This window comes from Xenopus tropicalis, chromosome 4 (assembly GCF_000004195.4).
Source record: "Xenopus tropicalis strain Nigerian chromosome 4, UCB_Xtro_10.0, whole genome shotgun sequence".
NCBI lineage: Eukaryota > Metazoa > Chordata > Amphibia > Anura > Pipidae > Xenopus > Xenopus tropicalis.
In genome coordinates, this window is record NC_030680.2 from 40588990 (window position 1) to 40610965 (window position 21976).

The following is a 21976-nucleotide window of genomic DNA, read 5'->3' on the forward strand; positions in this document are numbered from 1 at the left end:
TGAGTGATGCAATAACCATGGCTCCAACATCACAACTCCACCACAAAGTGCCATCGCGCCTGCTTTTAGATTCATCGGCACATCCCCAACTTCACTGCCCTGCACCGGACATCATTAAACCACCCCCTTTGCCCAAGTTTAACCACTGAAAAAGGTGGCAACCCTAATACTAAAACATAACACAATAATGGTATTTGCAGGCATTAGACTACATTTCATTCTTAGTCTTCAATATATATAACTTTTTTATTCAGTGCACACTGACAGCGAGTGCTAAAGAGCTGTGGCTAAGAGCAGTAGGTACTTTCCCACATTTTGTGCTATCTATAGACTAAATTAATCACCGTTTTAAGACCCTCACATAAAGGAAGTCGTAAGTAAAAAGATTAAAAAAACAAAAATCCCACAGATGTCTCATTTGCCAGTAGGTGGGATGCTTACAAGGCAGTAAACAGAGACATACTAATTAAATATGCTTCTACAAGGAAATGGACAGGAGTGAGGAAATCAAGAAGCTGGCTCAACAGCCAAATGTTTTATATACAATACATATGCAAAACCCTAACCCATTCTGAAAATATTCAGAATATGTTTTAAGCTTTAATAACAATTCTAGCAGACTAATGATAGATTCCTTAACCCTAGCCTGTCAGGGCACTTTAATCTCACCCTTTCCTTGCGTTTTCAGGTAACATGCAACAAAGTATATGTCCAAAATAAGCCAAAATGGCCCAGGTTCCATAGCAGCAAAAAGGTACGCTCTGTAGAATACAAAGCTTACTTTTACAAAATACAGAGCTTATCTGCTATTTTCTATGTACGCTCTGCCTTTTTTCCTTTTTCAGACTGAATAGATACCCCCATGGCTACATGGAAACTTGATTATATAACCTCTAGTCATTTTCATAAAACAAACACACCAGTTGTAGCAGTGCAGGGCAACAGTAACTAAATTTTTTGGTGTTGCTGTTCCTATAATCCAGTGCCTAGAAGGACTCAAGATCAGCTTACCTGTCAAGGAGACAGACTACCAGTTTACCCTGCTGTCACAATGCCTACATTGATGCCTACATCACAGGTGGTTCATACTGTCTATCCAATTGTATAGCTTGTAAAACTCAACTCTGCAAGCGAAGCCAAATTTTTTCAGCTTGAACTAAAAAATTGGAAAATTGAAAAATTAGGTTGACTATAGTGACAGCATGAAGATAAAACAAAATATGTGGATTATTATTTAAATCAGATCACAAACTGAGTAGACTACAGAGGTCAGCTGATATTCTGCCAAATTCTGTTTTATTTTTTTACACTGTTTTTGGAGACAATCCATTAAAACATAGTTACTGGTAGTAAGGGACTGGCTAATGAGTCCCTTCAATGTTTATGTGTCACCGTGATAGCACACGGAAAACAACTGTGTTCCTGTGACACCAAGTATAACAAGGTAAGTAACACAGTCTTTTCTTACCTATGATTATTTGCATCTGTATGCTGCGTTACATGAGGGGGGTGGATAAATAACCATTCCATTGAATACCGCAAATGTCTATTGATTGGGTTGCACTCTATAAACAGCAATGCCTGTAAATAATTAGTAGAGATGGGTGCTGTGAGCATATACCATCTAGCTACAATAACTTTTGTCTAGATTGTGTATTTCTTTTTGACATTTTTAATACCATCTCTTTTCAGTATGTGATTCTGTATTTGCTCAGCATTCAGTTTGCTTTCCCTCTACTCTTCTCTGCTCAGCTCATTTATATTGTCTTTTGTGCCACCCTTCCCCCATCATCCCACAATTCCAACTCCCTCTCCCTATCTATCTCCCTTCTAGCCGCCCACTCTATTTTCCCCCAGATAATCTTTTCATACCTCACCTCCTGTACCTAAGACTTATGCTGTTCTTAATGCTTTCTGTTAGTACAAATTTCAGTCGGCTCGTTTGTTTTTTACACTCTGTGAGCCTGCAGTGTGTGATTTTTACAGCCACGTGATCAGGTATCCAGACAATACATAGAGTAAAAAAGCCTCAAAGCATCTGCAGTGCTTCCCAAGCTATGTAGTCATTTATTAGTTCAAGAGTATTTACAAAGCATTCTGGGCAGTACAGTGTACATTATGGTGCTGCCTTAGTATTTACAGCCGGTTGTTGCAATTTTGATTATATTCCTGATTCTCCGAGGCTGCTTAGTGCTTATGTGAAATACAGCAAAAGCTGTACAGATACAGTAAACATGAGATACTGCAGTGTCCATCACAATGATGAACCAGTAAATCTGAGACCAAAATGGCTCTGCATTTTCAATGTATTAAGTGTCATGTAGATTTACATTGGTATTGGGTCTGTATTATCATTTATCCTGAGTTCTCTGGAATGTAAATGACTGGTTTTGAGGTTAAAAAGTGTATTAGTGGGCCTTTGCTGTGACCTGACTGAAATGTTTAGTCCATACTGATAATTGCAAATTAAATATATCTGCAATCTATTTGATAATCTGGTTATTTCTTTGATATGCATTTGTATTTTATTCCAATTGTCTTTTAATAGACGCGTTTTACCTACAGGAAACTGCTGCATAGGTAAAGCAGCTGTGATTCAAAAAAATATACATTAGTGATTTTAATGGTTTTAAAGTTATTTAAAATGTAATTGGTATTAAAAGCTACGTATTTCTTACTGTTTACATTCTCCATTCTTTTTGATCTCCCAAAACAGTGTTGCAAGGCAGCTGATTAAAATTCCTAGAGGAGAACCGACTCCTGTTATATTGTTTTAAATAATTCTTCCTATAGGAAATACATTTATAAATAACTACTAAATAACTACTAAAAATGGTGTAACTAGATCTTAGCATGCCCACAGCAAATTCAGTTTAGGGCTTCAAAACATTGCTAAGTTGACCTCTTCTACCAGACATATTGAAATTGCTTATTAATAAGAGCTTTAATGGGCCCCCTACACTCCTGGACCTCATTGCAACTGCAGGGTCTGCTTTCTCTGTAGTTACGCCCCTGACTTAGCATGCATGTTCCCCCAGGGTTCATAAATGACCCCAATTGTCTTTTCATGATGTTTTTTTTCCAATGGTAATAAATAAATTCACTAACCAGGGATACAACCAAGGTTTAAAAATTAACATCAGTCTTTCTTAGCTGGTGCCTTGATGACTTAATGAGTCCATCCTCTTCTCTGATGAAACCCACCATGCTATTACTTGTTAATGATATTGGGTACACCACAGTGATGCCTGCTTAATTATATATGTGCATTCTAAGATATGATATGTATATAGCTATAACGTAAGAAATGTAGAACCTCACATTCTCTAAAATTGCAGAAGTTATGTAGCTTTTAGTTCATTAAGATCTTTGAATTAAAAATTAAGAGCCTGCCCTAGGAACAATTTTATTGTTATATTTAATTCAACTTGTTTTTTGTTTACTTATATCAGCTAAAATCCCAGCAGCCCATATATGACATCTCAAGCTATGAAGCTAAAAATGGTCAATGCTCTGCATAAGGTTTGGCCAAAGAAATATACGATGTAACAAAATGTTCAGAATCCTACCGTATTGTTATTATAAAAGGGGTAAAGCAATTACATGAGATTTACACATTTGAACTTGAACTATGGAATCCCCATGAAACAAAACATGATGAGAGAATTTATTGACTCTTGACAGATTTCCTATGTACATTGCAACAAAACTGTCTTCTGTATGTCATCTGTAGGATTGAGGAATATGTTGTTTTTTTTATAAATATATGTAAATAATAATAATACCACAGACTGTTCTTAAAAAATGCATTTTATAACTTTACAACAGGCAGAAAAATCTGTCAATAGATATCGATACATTAAATGTTTCTTAGCAGTAGCTAGTGGTTGTGGAATGCCCTGCTGGGTGATGTTGTGATGGCTGATTCAATGAATGCCTTTAAGAGGGGCTTGGTTGCATAATACACTAAGGGGCCCATTTACTTACTCACGAACCGGCTGAATGCGTCCAATTGCGTTTTTTTCGTAATGATCGGTATTTGGCGATTTTTTTGGAAAATGATTGCGACTTTTTCGTTGCCATCCGAATGTTGCGCAAAATCTGGCGATTTTTTCGTAGCGTTCGGATTCATTCAAGCTTCAGTATGGTGACTTTTCTTGGGCCAGGTTGGAGCTGCAGGGTGCCGTAAAATGTACGTTTTCCAATCGGAATTTTTCCAATTCGGATTCGAATTCGTGTCTTAGTAAATCAGCCCCTTAGTTTAGTATAGGTATCATTATATAATATATATTGTTTATATTTGTGAGTTTATAGAAAGGTCTGTTTAGGGAGAAAAATAGAGGTCATGGGCTTCAGATAAAGAGCCTGGGGTGGTGATTTACATTTATTAAAAGTAGCCTATCCCACAAAAAGTAAAGGGGTAGCAAATACCTTTATTAACAAAATGAAGTGGTTAAAGACAAGACCATGCATTGTATCATATACAGTATTTCCATATTATCGTGTGTCTCATTGAAAGGGGTGGAAGGCATGAACTGGTTAATAGAGTAATAGGAATCTTGGATCCTATTATATATTATTTGAGATTACCTAATATCCCAATGTACATGGGCAAAGACATGTCTGCACTTAGAAAAGCATCACAAAGTCCATGCATTAGATATTTCAGTGCTTAATAAATAAGACAGGTACTTCATAACTGGAAAATACAAAGGTATGTAGAGAAATCTTGAGAATCTTCATAGACATACAAAGGTACTTGAACAACTATTTAGTAAAAGCTCTTGACAGACGACTCAACATATGAAGGATGGTTGAGACATACATGCATAGAGCTACTGTACATAGGAACAATTACAAAAAAATGAAAACACGATTTTAGGTCTTTAATTTCCCCATCAGCACAGTTTTGTATTCCTTTTAACAGGAGTTATTGTAACATTAATTTAAACAGGTTGCCTGATGTGCTATTTACATAAATAATTTACATAAATTCTGCAATAAGTAGAGTTAGCTAAAATCATAGACAATATAATTTATAGGAAAGCTTGTGGGTTTCACAGCAGGTAGTTTATTGTGTTTAAATGGAGTTTATTCAATAACAGAGTTGACCATCTCAGACTACAAAACAAATAAAACATAAACCTTTGGGTGCTACCTTCATATTTGGTGATCTCCCTGTTTGCGGGCGACTAATCTCCCCGAAATGCCATCCCATCAGTGAAAATGTAAATCGCCGGTGGGATGGCATACGCGGCAGTTTCCTCTCACGGCAACTTCCGCGATTTCACTGAGGGGCAGACAGAACTCTAACACTGGGATTTCCAGTAACAGACAGGCTTCTTAGTTCAGTTTAATGCTCAGAAAGCCTTTAGAAAGAATTTAATTTCTTGGAATATTTAAATACAGGTATGGGAAGTGTTATCTGGAATGCTTGGGACCTACCTGGGGTTTTCTGGATTAGGCATCTCCAAAGTTAGGATCCATCATAAGGTATTGTTTTATTACAGAGAAAAAGAAAATAATATTTAAAATTAAGAATTATTTGCTTATAATTGTGTCTATTGGAGATGGCTTCCTATAATTTAGAACTTTCATACTTGTACTGTATAAATAAACAGGCTGCATTCTTCCCAGCGTTGGATTTCTTATCCGGGTGCCCCAAGGTTGCCCTCATTCACCGCTCTCCAAACCCCCCCGGGCACAAGCACACACGCACATTTAAACTCACATACGGAGCATTGGGAAGAGGTCCCCATTGCTCCGTATGGGAGAAAAATGTCGGTGCCGCCCTAGAGCTGGGCTTTTGTGGCCTTGCCACAAATCCGGTCCTGATTCTTCCTGCATTTCCCTGCGGAAAAATACACCAAAGGGTAGACACAAACGCTGTATTGTTTGTCACCGTAGTGCCCTCACTCAGGGCCTGACTAGGGGTAGGCAAGACAAAAGAGGTTCCTGCCCAAGGCCGCTAGTTCTGGCCCTGGAAAATACAGTTACAGTAGTACTATTGTTACTGTAGTAGATAAAACCATATAATGTAGTAGATATAACCATACAGAGTACAGTAAAACTTCAGCATTAGAACTGTCCAAGTATCATGGGGAGGAACCCAAATATTTTTGTTTTTTTGCAGGGGTCCCTGTGACTTCTAGTTATGTCACTGTTTAGAAAGGTAGTGCTGTGTGTATTTTCACACTGGCTGGTACAATTTTGGTCACTTGCATTATTTGTGAGGGAACCCTAAGGACATGAGCGATACTTTCGTGTATTGTACTGAAAGCTGGCACAGCTGGCTGGTGCTGATGGTGGGGGCAGGAAGTGCAATGTATCTGTTATGCTTTTGAAAGGGACATTTTGGCTTTGCATCATATATAAAATGAATTTTGATAAGAAAAATGTTCCTAGTGGTAATAAGAGTGTTTTTCTCATTTAAGGACTCATTTAGAAGCAGATGTTTAACTATGCACTGGAAACCCGCCCAGCAGTATTAAAACTACTTTTATCCTGAAGCTTCAACTTCTTTTGGCAAATCTTCATGGTGAGTCTGCACACAGCCTTTTTATTTCTCTGGTGTAAGAAGGCCTTTATGTCAAAGTGATGCAACAGTTCCTTAGAAAGCATTGCATAAAATGTGTACTCTCTCTCCAGTGGGTATCCAGGGAATATTGCATGATATATTTATAATACTTAAGAGTAGCAGAAAGCAGTGACTCATGTTTCTGATCAGTTTGTGGCCTGGGGAGCATCAAACATTAGCATTCGCAGGACTTAAAACAATGAACAGGTGTTATTATTTAACAAAAAAGACAATTTGAGTGCAGAGTGCAATTTCAGAAGCAGATCACCATGTTTTCCCTATAATTCCAGCACAATTGCACCTGCACCTTAAGTCGCATCTGCTGCAGTTTGTCCTGCTGTATTAAAACAGACACAGTTGTACTTGTGTTGTGATGCCTGCTAGTTCTGTCTGGCATGGGGTTGCATCACTTTGAGAACGCATATTCAAAATGGTGTTTGCATTCGATTCATAGGGCACAGATCTGGTGCTCCTGTTGGCCCAATGTGGGAATCCTGAAGCTACCACAAGGTTTAGCGTGGCATTTTGTCCAGGGTTCCCTAGCACTGCCAATCATGTGGCTGGAGTGTGTTTGGACACAGGTACCTTAATGAATTGTGTCAATATGCTTTCTTATTTAAGTTGAAACATGCTCCTTTGAGTTTGTTCTGATGTATTAAATGCAAGTGCATGAATTGATGCAATAGAACCCCGGACCTGAACCTGCCCATAACTCCAGGGTTCCATTAGCTTGTTGCTTTCATAGTCACTACTGGTCTTGTGCCAAGTGAATTAAATGCTAAAGCCATTATTAAAAGGGTTGTTCGCCTTTACTTAACTTTTAATATTATGCAAAAAGTGATATTCTGAAACATTTTGCAGTTGGTCTTAATTTTTTATTATTGGTGTTTTTTTAATTATTTTGCTTTTTGTTCAGCAGCTCTCCAGTTTGGAATTTTACCAGCTATCTGGTTGCTAGGGTTTAAATTACCCTAGCAACCAAGCAGCAGTGTGAGTGAGACAATTGGAAAGGGCCTCAATAGAAAGAAAAGTAATAAACTATAACAATAAAATTGTAGCCTCACAAAACACTTGTTTTTTTTTTGTTTCTGGGGTCAGTGACCCCCCATTTGAAAGATGGAAAAAGTTGGAAGAAAAAGGCAAATCATTCAGAAACTATAAAAAATGAAAACCAGTTGAAAAGTTGCTAATAAATGCCCAATCTATAACATACTCAAAGTTAAATTGAAGGTGTAGTACCCATTTAACACTGTACTCTGGAAGTGACACCATTCCAAAACAAATGCAAGAGAAATAGCATGCACAACATGTGTGCACTTTACAGAAATGAACATTATTTTACGCCAGTTTTGGTGCATCACATGCAGGTGGCAGTGCACACAACATAGGATGTGCCCACAGTAACACTTTAATGCTGGAAAAATGATCTGTAGTGTGGGTAAGACATTATGATTTGCAAATGAATTTTGCTGTGTGTGTAAATTAGCCCTTACATGCTTCCCATCCATATAAACACATCCCCAGTTGTGTAAATGAAAACGAAATACATCCCTACATAGCAGCCAAGGCAATAAATACAGAAATAGTTGTGCAAAATCAAATGGATGGAATAAAACACAGACTAGAAGCTAACCCTCCAAACACTGTATGTTGCAAACACACATAATTAAGAGACAAATAATGGCAAAATGACAAAGGAAAGTATTCTAGTATCACATAGTAAAGCTTGGTTGCAGGCGTAATTTTTCCTCAGGTGATGTGATTAAGATGGCCGTGCTACAAAATTTGCGCATGTGCTAAAGTTCAACAGCCCCTGAACCAAGCATGTCACATAATCTGGCGCCCTAAACATTACAGCACACAAGCATTATGTACAGCAGCAGACAGAAGCTAAGCAGAAGCATCTCTGGAAGATGGCAGCACACAAAATGCAAGAGGCAGAGCAAAATAATAATTGGCTCACAGAAGTAATAAAAAATAAGCGCTAGCCACTCGGTGTGTATATCTCCCTGCTTGGTTCACATGTCACCATAGCATCCATTTTTGTTGGTTCCTGTTTGGTGCACGCTTAATGAAGCCCTCCTTCTCAGGGTGAACAAAGTGTGCTCAGGAAGATTATTTGGAGTGCACGTGCTGCCAAGTGTATTGGTCTTGAAAGAGAGGTGGATGAAGGGTATTTTTATGGCTAAAGTCTGGTGTTTTAACACTGCAGGTATGCCTTTCAAAGGAGATTAACTCTTTACTTGCCTTTCCTTGTCCTTTAATGGGAACAAATCCACTTTAATACATCCATCAGCAAGCAGTGTCTGATGACCCACAGGAGTTAAGTTAACCAAGGACCATAATAGCCTGATACCACAACATGTAGACTTGTGTACAAATCTAAATACACATATATACTGTATATAGGGTGCTGCTAATATGACCAAGTTTAAACATAATATGACCAAGTTAAACAAACTATAATCACTGGTAGGTTCCATAATGGGGTCCCAGGGTACCTGATACCCCAGGCTGGTGGCTCCTGCTAGCAGTAACTTGCACCGGCCCGGGGTACCTGCGAGCGAGTGGTACTCTTCCTGTGCAGTAGAGTGAAAACTTCAACACTGTATTATGCATGATCAGCCCCAGGATAATAAAGAAAGAAGGCAGCAGAAAGAGGATTGCTTGTGTGCAGGTACCCCAAGCCAGTGCAGTTTTCTGGTAACAGAAGCCTAAGGTATCAGGGGAAGTGATTACAATCACTGGGGGGTGCCTAACATTTCTGCACCCCCAGTGATCATACCTTTCCTTCTCCTTTAAGGTGTGTCCCCTTTAAAACATTTTCATTGCTGCATAAAATGCCTGCTCTTGATTAATGAAAATCAGATATTAATTTATACCTAATTGCCAGAATACTTAAAGGGTATCTATCATCAATAAATTGTTTCCCATACCAGTTACAGGCTAATAGAGCACCCGTTGTAGATGGTTTTGGGTGACAAACATGCTCACAATGAGTCTCCTTCTGCTTAATTTCCATTTGGAGAAGCAGTTTCTCGCTATTTATGAGGTATTTATGAGATACAGTAGATGATAGCCATGCACCTCAAACTTGCAAATAAATGATTGTATGCTAGGGGATGTGGGCCAATGGGGATATCACCTTTTCCAGTAGCAAAAGCAGATCTAATGAGCTTCAACTCATTAGCAATTCTTTCTATTTGTCTCGTAATAGACATACACAAGCCTGCAAGGACATTTAAAAATGTAAATAATAGTTGAAAGGTCAATTCAATTTGTACTTGATTTGTATAGGCTTTCTGGAGTATGGGTGACTGAAATCAGGTTGGTCATTAGCTGAAACAGCATGTTTAGGTTAATGGAAGGTAAAGCAATTCAGTGTGTTGTCACATGACTGATTTCTGCTCAGCTAATGTGTGACAAAATGTTCTGAATAATGCTTGTCCAATTTCTAAAACCTAGACCTGACCCGGACCCACAACCAACATTTTGACCCACTATTTGATTGCAATCACAACTACCCTCTCCACAACCCAACCCACTAACCCAGTGGTAATCCTGGGGCAGCAGCCCTGATGCCACCCCCCCCCCCTCTCCTGTTCTGCGCTTAAAATTTTAGTGCCAGAATGGGTCGGAGGGGGCGCATTGCAAGTGCAGAGAGCGCTATTGCACTCTCTGCTCTAGCAGAGTCCAATTTTCGTTTTAAAAAAGGAAAATTCCGCTTTTAAATTACCAGAGGCAGCTTTTTGCCACCCCTAATGACTGGCTGCTCTCGACCACCTGAGAAATTCCACAAGCCGGATGTGACATCATCAAGTGGGAGGGGTGACTAAGAGATTACTTGGAACTGTGCAAAAGCTGACACATTCACAAAAAAGTAGTTATGGAACAATATATTTTTCATATCAGTATCTTAAAATCATGACAGGAAATTAGATATTCTCATACAGTAACTTGCATAAATAAGATTAAAAAAAAGAAAGTAGGCTCTAATTGTGGTGTATATTTTATTTCCTAAATCATATCCTTTGCTGAAAGCATATCTTTGTTTGGTATTTTTTTCAATTCTGTCTTGAAAGATAACCTAAGCAATAAATCTAGAATTTAAATAGCATCTTCTTTGTCCTTTCTGGAAGAAAAGAAACAAAATACCCCTTCCTTGGATGCAGCAGACTGTTTTTTCTTTCATCAAGCTAAATGTATGGCCTTGTGTCCTATACTAAATATGAGCAATGTAACAAATATTGATTTATTCTTGCCATACATATTTCTTTAAGGTTATCATAAATTTGCTCTCCATTCAAGTCATAATAAACAAAGATCAGCTACAAAAATTGTTTTTCTTGGTCCTACTGTAATTTTTTGATGATATGATTTGAAAAATATTCCATATTTTAGGTCTGGACAAATATAAAAATGATGGGAGGCAATCATTTTAATTTAGTAATATCTATTACAAATTATAATTTTATTAAATTTATAATGTACTCGAGATGGGTGCCATGGATTCCTCCAGACTAGCACCCTCTGTCATTTGTGTGCAAATTAGGCCACCCACAACCTCCAGTGCTCTGGTCATCTTCATCTACCATCCCCACCTGTCCCATTCTGCACTAGACATTGCACTTTATATTCTACATAAACCATAGTTTTTTAGGATTTTAACTCTTTGTGTTTTAGGTTGGTTGCTGATTTAGCTAAGTGGGGATTACTCTTAAGGTATCATTGTTGATACCATATTGTTTTTGTTGACCTTCTTCTCCACTTACAGAGCTAGTTTACTGTTTTTCTTTGAAATAAATATTTAAAAACATATGCCCCACTGATGCCTCATTTAACCTTTTTAGTGCCATAGGACGTAGATTCTACGTCCTGGGTAGCAAAGGACCAAAGTGCCACAGGACGTAGAATCTACGTCCTACAGCACTATCAGGTTTACAAGCGCTGCGCTGGCTTTTAAAGCAGCGCAGCGCTTGTAAACCCTTCACAACCCCCTAGGCAACGAGCAAAGAACAACATACTTACCGATCCGGTCCCCCGATCGCGTCGCCAGCCAATGACAGCAGTGGACACGCGATGATGACGTGTCCACTGCTGTCCCTTTAAATAGCGCCGCCTACTGTCGGCTCCTCATTCCTGCTGCGCACTTCGGACCTGATGGAGCTCCCCTGCTGCCTTCCTGCTGCCTTCCTGCCAGATTGGTCGCCCCTGATCGCCTGCCTGCCTTGGGTAAGCTGAACTACAACTCTCTACCACTGTTTATTTTGCTTATTTCTATCTCAACTGTCTAAAATTTTTTTTTTTTTCAATTTTTTCTTCTATCTTTGTCATTATTACACTTTTGCACACATACACACTTATTTACAACTTTCCCAAGCACACACAGACACTTACACACACACTTACACTTACACTTTTTTTTTTTTTTTTTTTCTATCTTTCTTTTCTTTTCTTTCTTTCTTTGCTTTCTTTGGCAGTCTTTTTTTTTTTACTAAAACTTTATTTCTGATCTTGCTCTATAATTATCTGATTTATTTGGTTGCATTTTAGTGTTTTTTTGGCATTTTCATAATTGATTTCTGTTTTTTTATTATTGTATTGTATTGTAACTTTTTTATTGCTATTGGGTGCTGAATTTGCAGTGACGTTGGTGGATCCAGGGCTCTGACCACCAATTTCATTGCAATTATTGTTCTTCTGTTGGTTTAGGTGGTTTTATTGGATTTTACTGATTTTATGGTGTTTTATCTTTGCATTGTTCTTTATTGTGTATTTAGTGCCCCAAAAAGGTTGCTTTTGCAGTGACATTGGTGGATCCAGGGCTCGGACCACCGATTTCATTGCAATTATTGTTCTTTGATTGCTTTTAGGGGTTTTATTCCATTTTAACTTCATTTGATTTCAGTTGTTCTAGAAAGGTCCAGAGGTGCTAAGATTGTTCTGGTAGTTTCTATTGCCAAGGGTTAGGCTGATGCCACACATGGCGTAGGGCTGATTTTTTCAGCAAGTGGAAAAACGCTTGCTGAAAATTCAGCCCTACACCTGCTACTTGTGCCTGCACCCGAATGAATGGAATACGCTCAGGTGCAGGCACATGTAGCCGATATACGCATGAAAACGCGAGACTTTGCATTCTCACGCGTTTTCATGCGTATATCGGCTACATGTGCCTGCACCCGAGCGTATTCCATTCATTCGGGTGCAGGCAAAAAAAAAGGGGTGCATAGAGTGCAGCCCCAATATTATGCATTTTCAGGTTTGGCGGCCATGTACTTATGTGCAACCAGACATAGGTATCGTTTTATTCAGGGGAACTTGCAGATTGATGTTTAGTAAGTTTTTGGTAGTTGCCATGGAAATTTTGGAGAGAAATCTAGGTTTGTATCTGTTTTTTCCTTGATTTCTGACCAAAGCGCTGACTTCTGCAAGGGACTGCGGCCACAATTTTCCATGTAGAAAGAGAAGAGTGGTGTCTCTGAATAGCTGAAGGTGTGCACTTTTCGTAAATATATTGATTGTGGGGGTTATTTCACAGGTATGGGGGTGTTTAGACTAAATAACTGCAGGTAGAGCACATAGAGCACAGCCCACCCTTATGCATTGCCCCTGTTTTGGGGCATTTGGTGGCCACGTCTTTATGTGCACCCATACATATGGGGTATCATTTTATTCAGGGGAACTTGCAAATTGAGGTTTAGTAAGTTTTTGGTAGTTGCCATGGAGATTTTGGGGAGAAATCTAGGTTTTTAACTGGTTCTTCCTTGATTTCTGACCAAAATCTAGGTTTGTATCTGGTTTTTCCTTGATTTCTGACCAAAGCGCTGACTTCTGCAAGGGACTGGGGCGACAATTTTTCATGTAGAAAGAGAAGAGTGGTGTCTCTGAATAGCTGAAGGTGTGCACTTTTCGTAAATATATAGATTGTGGGGGTTATTCCACAGGTAGGGGGGGTTAACACTGAAAAACTGCAGGTAGTGCACATAGAGTGCAGCCCCCAAAATTTCAACTGAAATTGCCCTTATGCATTGCCCCTGTTTTGGGACATTTGGTGGCCACGTCTTTATGTGCACCCATACATATGGGGTATCGTTTTATTCAGGGGAACTTGCAGATTGATGGTTAGTAAGTTTTTGGTAGTTGCCATGGAGATTTTGGGGAGAAATCTAGGTTTTTTATCTGGTTTTTCCTTGATTTCTGACCAAAATCTAGATTTGTATCTGTTTTTTCCTTGATTTCTGACCAAAGCGCTGACTTCTGCAAGGGACTGCAGCCACAATTTTCCATGTAGAAAGAGAAGAGTGGCGTCTCTGAATAGCTGAAGGTGTGCACTTTTCGTAAATATATAGATTTTGGGGGTTATTTCACAGGTAGGGGGTGTTAACACTGAAAAACTGCAGGTAGTGCACAGAGCGCAGCCCCCAAAATTTCAACTGAAATTGCCCTTATGCATTGCCCCTGTTTTGGGGCATTTGGTGGCCACGTCTTTATGTGCACCCATACATATGGGGTATCGTTTTATTCAGGGGAACTTGCAGATTGATGGTTAGTAAGTTTTTGGTAGTTGCCATGGAGATTTTGGGGAGAAATCTAGGTTTGTATCTGGTTTTTCCTTGATTTCTGACCAAAGCGCTGACTTCTGCAAGGGACTGTGGCCACAATTTTCCATGTAGAAAGAGAAGAGTGGTGTCTCTGAATAGCTGAAGGTGTGCACTTTTTGTAAATATATAGTTTGCGGGGGTTATTTCACAGGTATGGGGGTGATTAGACTAAATAACTGCAGGTAGAGCACATAGAGCACAGCCCACCCTTATGCATTGCCCCTGTTTTGGGGCATTTGGTGGCCACGTCTTTATGTGCACCCATACATATGGGGTATCGTTTTATTCAGGGGAACTTGCAAATTTAGGTTTAGTAAGTTTTTGGTAGTTGCCATGGAGATTTTGGGGAGAAATCTAGGTTTTTTATCTGGTTTTTCCTTGATTTCTGACCAAAATCTAGGTTTGTATCTGGTTTTTCCTTGATTTCTGACCAAAGCGCTGACTTCTGCAAGGGACTGTGGCCACAATTTTCCATGTAGAAAGAGAAGAGTGGTGTCTCTGAATAGCTGAAGGTGTGCACTTTTTGTAAATATATAGTTTGCGGGGGTTATTTCACAGGTATGGGGGTGATTAGACTAAATAACTGCAGGTAGAGCACATAGAGCACAGCCCACCCTTATGCATTGCCCCTGTTTTGGGGCATTTGGTGGCCACGTCTTTATGTGCACCCATACATATGGGGTATCGTTTTATGCAGGGGAACTTGCAAATTGAGGTTTAGTAAGTTTTTGGTAGTTGCCATGGAGATTTTGGGGAGAAATCTAGGTTTTTTATCTGGTTTTTCCTTGATTTCTGACCAAAATCTAGGTTTGTATCTGGTTTTTCCTTGATTTCTGACCAAAGCGCTGACTTCTGCAAGGGACTGCAGCCACAATTTTCCATATAGAAAGAGAAGAGTGGTGTCTCTGAATAGCTGAAGGTGTGCACTTTTCGTAAATATATAGATTTTGGGGGTTATTTCACAGGTAGGGGGGGTTAACACTGAAAAACTGCAGGTAGTGCACAGAGCGCAGCCCCCAAAATTTCAACTGAAATTGCCCTTATGCATTGCCCCTGTTTTGGGGCATTTGGTGGCCACGTCTTTATGTGCACCCATACATATGGGGTATCGTTTTATTCAGGGGAACTTGCAGATTGATTGTTAGTAAGATTTTGGTAGTTGCCATGGAGATTTTGGGGAGAAATCTAGGTTTGTATCTGGTTTTTCCTTGATTTCTGACCAAAGCGCTGACTTCTGCAAGGGACTGCGGCCACAATTTTCCATGTAGAAAGAGAAGAGTGGCATCTCTGAATAGCTGAAGGTGTGCACTTTTTGTAAATATATAGATTGTGGGGGTTATCTCAAAGGTAGGGGGGGTTAACACTGAAAAACTGCAGGTAGTGCACATAGAGCGCAGCCCCCAAAATTTCAACTGAAATTGCCCTTATGCATTGCCCCTGTTTTGGGGCATTTGGTGGCCACGTCTTTATGTGCACCCATACATATGGGGTATTGTTTTATTCAGGGGAACTTGCAGATTGATGGTTAGTAAGATTTTGGTAGTTGCCATGGGGATTTTGGGGAGAAATCTAGGTTTGTATCTGGTTTTTCCTTGATTTCTGACCAAAGCGCTGACTTCTGCAAGGGACTGCGGCCACAATTTTCCATGTAGAAAGAGAAGAGTGGTGTCTCTGAATAGCTGAAGGTGTGCACTTTTCGTAAATATATAGATTGTGGGGGTTATTTCACAGGTGGGGGGGGTTAACACTGATAAACTGCAGGTAGTGCACATAGAGCGCAGCCCCCAAAATTTCAACTGAAATTGCCCTTATACATTGCCCCTGTTTTGGGGCATTTGGTGGCCACGTCTTTATGTGCACCCATACATATGAGGTATCGTTTTATTCAGGGGAACTTGCAGATTGATGGTTAGTAAGATTTTGGTAGTTGCCATGGGGATTTTGGGGAGAAATCTAGGTTTGTATCTGGTTTTTCCTTGATTTCTGACCAAAGCGCTGACTTCTGCAAGGGACTGCGGCCACAATTTTCCATGTAGAAAGAGGAGAGTGGTGTCTCTGAATAGCTGAAGGTCTGAAGGTGTGCACTTTTCGTAAATATATAGATTGTGGGGGTTATCTCACAGGTAGGGGGGGTTAACACTGAAAAACTGCAGGTAGTGCACATAGAGTGCAGCCCCCAAAATTTCACTGAAATTGCCCTTATACATTGCCCCTGTTTTGGGGCATTTGGTGGCCACGTCTTTATGTGCACCCATACATATGGGGTATCGTTTTATTCAGGGGAACTTGCAGATTGATGGTTAGTAAGATTTTGGTAGTTGCCATGGGGATTTTGGGGAGAAATCTAGGTTTGTATCTGGTTTTTCCTTGATTTCTAACCAAAGCGCTGACTTCTGCAAGGGACTGCGGCCACAATTTTCCATGTAGAAAGAGAAGAGTGGTGTCTCTGAATAGCTGAAGGTGTGCACTTTTCGTAAATATATAGATTGTGGGGGTTATCTCACAGGTAGGGGGGTTAACACTGAAAAACTGCAGGTAGTGCACATAGAGCGCAGCCCCCAAAATTTCAACTGAAATTGCCCTTATGCATTGCCCCTGTTTTGGGGCATTTGGTGGCCATGTCTTTATGTGCACCCATACATATGGGGTATCGTTTTATTCAGGGGAACTTGCAGATTGATGTTTAGTAAGTTTTTGGTAGTTGCCATGGAGATTTTGGGGAGAAATCTAGGTTTGTATCTGGTTTTTCCTTGATTTCTGACCAAAGCGCTGACTTCTGCAAGGGACTGCAGCCACAATTTTACATGTAGAAAGAGAAGAATGGTGTCTCTGAATAGCTGAAGGTGTGCACTTTTCGTAAATATATAGATTGTGGGGGTTATCTCACAGGTAGGGGGGGTTAACACTGAAAAACTGCAGGTAGTGCACATAGAGTGCAGCCCCCAAAATTTCACTGAAATTGCCCTTATACATTGCCCCTGTTTTGGGGCATTTGGTGGCCACGTCTTTATGTGCACCCATACATATGGGGTATCGTTTTATTCAGGGGAACTTGCAGATTGATGTTTAGTAAGTTTTTGGTAGTTGCCATGGAGATTTTGGGGAGAAATCTAGGTTTGTATCTGGTTTTTCCTTGATTTCTGACCAAAGCGCTGACTTCTGCAAGGGACTGGGGCCACAATTTTTCATGTAGAAAGAGAAGAGTGGTGTCTCTGAATAGCTGAAGGTGTGCACTTTTCGTAAATATATAGATTGTGGGGGTTATTCCACAGGTAGGGGGGGTTAACACTGAAAAACTGCAGGTAGTGCACATAGAGCGCAGCCCCCAAAATTTCAACTGAAATTGCCCTTATGCATTGCCCCTGTTTTGGGGCATTTGGTGGCCATGTCTTTATGTGCACCCATACATATGGGGTATCGTTTTATTCAGGGGAACTTGCAGATTGATGTTTAGTAAGTTTTTGGTAGTTGCCATGGAGATTTTGGGGAGAAATCTAGGTTTGTATCTGGTTTTTCCTTGATTTCTGACCAAAGCGCTGACTTCTGCAAGGGACTGCAGCCACAATTTTCCATGTAGAAAGAGAAGAATGGTGTCTCTGAATAGCTGAAGGTGTGCACTTTTCAGAAATATATAGTTTGTGGGGGTTATTTCACAGGTAGGGGGGGGTAACACTGAAAAACTGCAGGTAGTGCACATAGAGCGCAGCCCCCACATTTTTAGCTGTAATTGCCTTTATGCATTGCCCCTGCTTTGGAGTGTTTGGTGCCCATGTCTTTATGTGCACCCATACATATGGGGCATCATTTTATTCAGGAGAAGTTTGTCTTTCAAATTTGCCTATGTTAGAAAATTTTTATGAGATTTTTTTTTTGTCATATCCACATTTGATCATGCGTCCAAGTTTACGTTTTAGAAAAAAAAAAAAATGTCAAAAAAAGCTCCAAATTGCACAATGCACTGACAAAAAGTATTTGGCTTTTGAGAGAAAACTACATTGCACCTAGAAACCTGAAGGTCTGTAGTTTCTAAAGATACCGAACATGAGGGGATATTTTAGATTTACATGTAAGTTATGCTGCATCAACGGTTACAAGCGCTTTTCCGCTTTGTTCTGGTGTGATATTGTACTAAGTATTGCTTTAGTTTGGGGGTTACTTCTGGACAGGAACTGTGGGGTACCACCACATATTTGGTATCGTTGGACTTGGGAGTATCAGGGCTTTTACAAACGACAAAAAAAATTGTGTAAAATTAACTTTTCTATGGAAAAAAACCTCAAAATATACAGAAATTTTTCATAATTTTTTTTTTTTTTTACATATTTCACCCAAAATACACATTATATCTCCAGAAAAGTCATAAAATTTGGTATGTATGTCGAAGCCCAATTAGTGACGAAAAAAACGATATATAATTTCCCTAGTTTCATGGAGGTTTTCCTACCAAAAAACATTGTTAAAGTGAATGAGTACAAAATGCTTAAAAAACGTCTGGCACTGGGGGGAACCGAAATGACGAATTCGGCTGGCACTTAAAGGGTTAATGTAATTTTATTGGTATTTATTTTGATTATTGAAACTTAGCAGTAGCTGCTGCATTGTCCACCCTAGGCTTATACTCCAGTCAATAAGTTTTTCCAGTTTTCTTAGGTAAAATTAGGTACCTCGGCTTACAGTGGTGTGAAAAACTATTTGCCCCCTTCCTGATTTCTTATTCTTTTGCATGTTTGTCACACAAAATGTTTCTGATCATCAAACACATTTAACTATTAGTCAAAGATAACACAAGTAAACACAAAATGCAGTTTTTACATGAGGGTTTTTATTATTTAGGGAGAAAAAAAATCCAAACCTACATGGCCCTGTGTGAAAAAGTAATTGCCCCCTGAACCTAATAACTGGTTGGGCCACCCTTAGCAGCAATAACTGCAATCAAGCGTTTGCGATAACTTGCAACGAGTCTTTTACAGCGCTCTGGAGGAATTTTGGCCCACTCATCTTTGCAGAATTGTTGTAATTCAGCTTTATTTGAGGGTTTTCTAGCATGAACCGCCTTTTTAAGGTCATGCCACAACATCTCAATAAGATTCAGGTCAGGACTTTGACTAGGCCACTCCAAAGTCTTCATTTTGTTTTTCTTCAGCCATTCAGAGGTGGATTTGCTGGTGTGTTTTGGGTCATTGTCCTGCTGCAGCACCCAAGATCGCTTCAGCTTGAGTTGACAAACAGATGGCCGGACATTCTCCTTCAGGATTTTTTGGTAGACAGTAGAATTCATGGTTCCATCTATCACTGCAAGCCTTCCAGGTCCTGAAGCAGCAAAACAACCCCAGACCATCACACTACCACCACCATATTTTACTGTTGGTATGATGTTCTTTTTCTGAAATGCTGTGTTACTTTTACGCCAGATGTAACGGGACACGCACCTTCCAAAAAGTTCAACTTTTGTCTCGTCGGTCCACAAGGTATTTTCCCAAAAGTCTTGGCAATCATTGAGATGTTTTTTAGCAAAATTGAGACGAGCCATAATGTTCTTTTTGCTTAAAAGTGGTTTGCGCCTTGGAAATCTGCCATGCAGGCCGTTTTTGCCCAGTCTCTTTCTTATGGTGGAGTCGTGAACACTGACCTTAATTGAGGCAAGTGAGGCCTGCAGTTCTTTAGATGTTGTCCTGGGGTCTTTTGTGGCCTCTCGGATGAGTTGTCTCTGCGCTCTTGGGGTAATTTTGGTCGGCCGGCCACTCCTGGGAAGGTTCACCACTGTTCCATGTTTTTGCCATTTGTGGATAATGGCTCTCACTGTGGTTCGCTGGAGTCCCAAAGCTTTAGAAATGGCTTTATAACCTTTACCAGACTGATAGATCTCAATTACTTTTGTTCTCATTTGTTCCTGAATTTCTTTGGATCTTGGCATGATGTCTAGCTTTTGAGGTGCTTTTGGGCTACTTCTCTGTGTCAGGTAGCTCCTATTTAAGTGATTTCTTGATTGAAACAGGTGTGGCAGTAATCAGGCCTGGTGGTGACTACAGAAATTGATATTGAAATTGAAAATTGAAATTGATAAACCACAGTTAAGTTATTTTTTAACAAGGGGCAATCACTTTTTCACACGGGGCCATGTAGATTTGGAGTTTTTTTTCTCCCTTAATAACGTGAACCTTCATTTAAAAACTGCATTTTGTGTTCAATTATGTTATCTTTGACTAATAGTTAACGGTTTTTGATAAGCAGAAACATTTAAGTGTGACAAACATGCAAAAGAATAAGAAATCAGGAAGGGGGCAAATAGTTTTTCACACCACTGTATATTCGGATCGGCTTATACTTGAGTATATACAGTAGTTAAAATATGTACATACATGTTTTCTCTAATTCCTTTTTGGCTAAAATATTCTTTTGTACGCACATTTTAAACTTATGTGTTCATTTTATTAAAATAGTATGCTCAGGTCAGAATAGATACAAAATGTATTTTTACACAAAGTTCTTTGTGTGCACTGGCCTTAAAATTTGTGTGTGTGCACACTTTAGAGGGAACATTGGTACGTGGCTATATTTTTATTTGCTTAGCTTTGAACCCTAGCAACCAGATGATAATGGTGGTAATATATGACCGGAGTTGATCATTAAAACCAGAAAGCGTGGTTAACTTAAGAGTCCCAGTGACATGAATGTGAGACCAGACCACTTCAGTGAAGATAAATGGTAGTCAACATAAAAATGGGAGCAACATACAAAAAATGTTTTTGCCTGTGTTAACTTGTACTTGGCAACAATGCTCCTATTTCACTTCTTTGTGTGACTGGAATTCAAGGCACAGCACTCAAAGTGCTAAGGTGAAATGATGAACAAACTTTTTCACCAGGTTTAGCCCCCAAATGACATTGTGTCTGTGCTCTGAAAAAGTTGCTGTGAAAAAATGGCCGTTGATTTCAATGCATTTTGTAAATGTTTGCCGTTTCAACTAAATTTTCAAAATGGGACAGATTTGCATATCACTACTAAGGTGCTGTTAGAGAGCTGTGTACCCAACACCCAGGGGCACCATCAGAAATCAGCAGGGCACCATGCTACTTAGTTAACAGGGTTATAAGTGACTGTTTCCTAGGCCTCCTGGCTATGGTCCTGCCAACTTAGTAGAGTAAAATTCAGTCTAAATGCCTGATTACATATTTTGCAGTCTTCAGACTGAACTGTTGAGACTGTCAGGGTCACCAATGCCTCTGGACCACTGACAGGACTACCAGCTGCCACTCCTAAAGGCGACCCTGCCAACATCTACTGCTGAACAGCCAATGAATATATTGCTCTATTTGCCTACTGCATCAGCTTGTGCTATATTTTATGGCAAACAAAAGTCATTGTCTGTACATGCTGTCTCTTTTCTTCAGATTGAAAATTGTCCCAAATGTGCATTATATTATCTATCATAGAATTCTTGCTGCTTTGCAGTGGTGCAGTTCAGCTGGAAAACCTTGTTTTGTTGGTGAAAACATGGTGAATATAGCCAATTTGATGCACTTAGCAATTTGCTCAATATTAGTACACAGGGAATAGGACCTTATTACAAATGGCCCTTGATGCAAGTGCAGAGCACTAAGAAGTACAAAATCTTGCCCCTTAGTACTTATTTACTAAGCACTTGTGACTCAGTCTTGCTATGCTCATGTGAGCTCTGCACCACATGCCAAATTAAATCCTGCTCAAGGTGCAAAGTGCAGCACAGGAGGGCACAAGGCAACCTTAGTACACTGCAATCGCTGCTGCTCTGAACAACTCTTGCTTGCCTTCCCCAGCC

General features: G+C 39.7%; 1 protein-coding gene across 12 annotated transcripts in view; it reads left to right on the forward strand.

Annotated features, from left to right (window-relative positions):
* The window catches only part of nrxn2 (neurexin 2), a 335460-nt gene that overhangs the window by 44156 nt on the left and 269328 nt on the right, over positions 1-21976 (forward strand). For all 12 annotated transcript variants that reach the window (XM_018093463.2, XM_018093466.2, XM_018093462.2 and 9 more), the window contains exon 2: positions 6435-6538. The gene's annotated coding sequence lies outside the window, so the exon portion shown is untranslated. The remainder of the gene's footprint in view (positions 1-6434; positions 6539-21976) is intronic.